Consider the following 758-nt stretch of genomic DNA (forward strand, 5'->3'; position numbering starts at 1 on the left):
GTGGAGCCATAATGCTGGTTTTGCAATGTGTTGTGTGTGTGTCTCACTGTTGCTTAGAATGAGAGAAAGGGACAACATGCAGAGCGGAGGGTAGGTCACCACAGTACAAACATACCGGCTGTGCTGGATTTTCACTTCACCGGCCCTCCCACAATCTCTGCCTTTCCGCACCCCCACCCCCGGAAGCCACTTTTAAAAGCAGCAATGTAAGGGGTGAAGCGGTCAATAAATCCATGTGTTTTGCCTATGGATGGACACAGAACTGAGAAACAGGGGACTGATCCATTTCCAGAATCTGGTGCAATGCCAAAACATGTCCGTTTGGCACACTCAGGTTGACTTACTAAAAGCATTCCCCACATAACAGGTTTGGAATTCGCTATTGTGAAGCGAGAACAGAAAGGATGCTGTTCTGAAAATTTAGTAATTAAAAATCAATACATATGAAACCTAAATCTAGTTCCTTTTTAAAGGGGAAAACTGACCAAAGAGAATGGAAAGATAGGAATTGAATGTTTTCCTGATTTCAGAGGCAAGGCCTTGGTTATGATCCAAGCCTACTTGGAATTTACTATAAAACTGGTTCCATTTTTGTGAAGAACTTTGCTTTTGAGGCAACACTACTGCTTGCATTAAGGATGGCATACCAATGTTATGTCACTGCAAGGGGTTAGTTTTAAGAGACCTTGAGACGAGTCCTCAGATTGTAGAATGCAACAGTGGACATCTACCCCGGGGGGAGAAAAATCACCACAATC

The sequence above is a fragment of the Zootoca vivipara genome, chromosome 1, assembly GCF_965207765.1.
Source record: "Zootoca vivipara chromosome 1, rZooViv2.hap1.1, whole genome shotgun sequence".
Taxonomy (NCBI): Eukaryota; Metazoa; Chordata; class Lepidosauria; order Squamata; family Lacertidae; genus Zootoca; species Zootoca vivipara.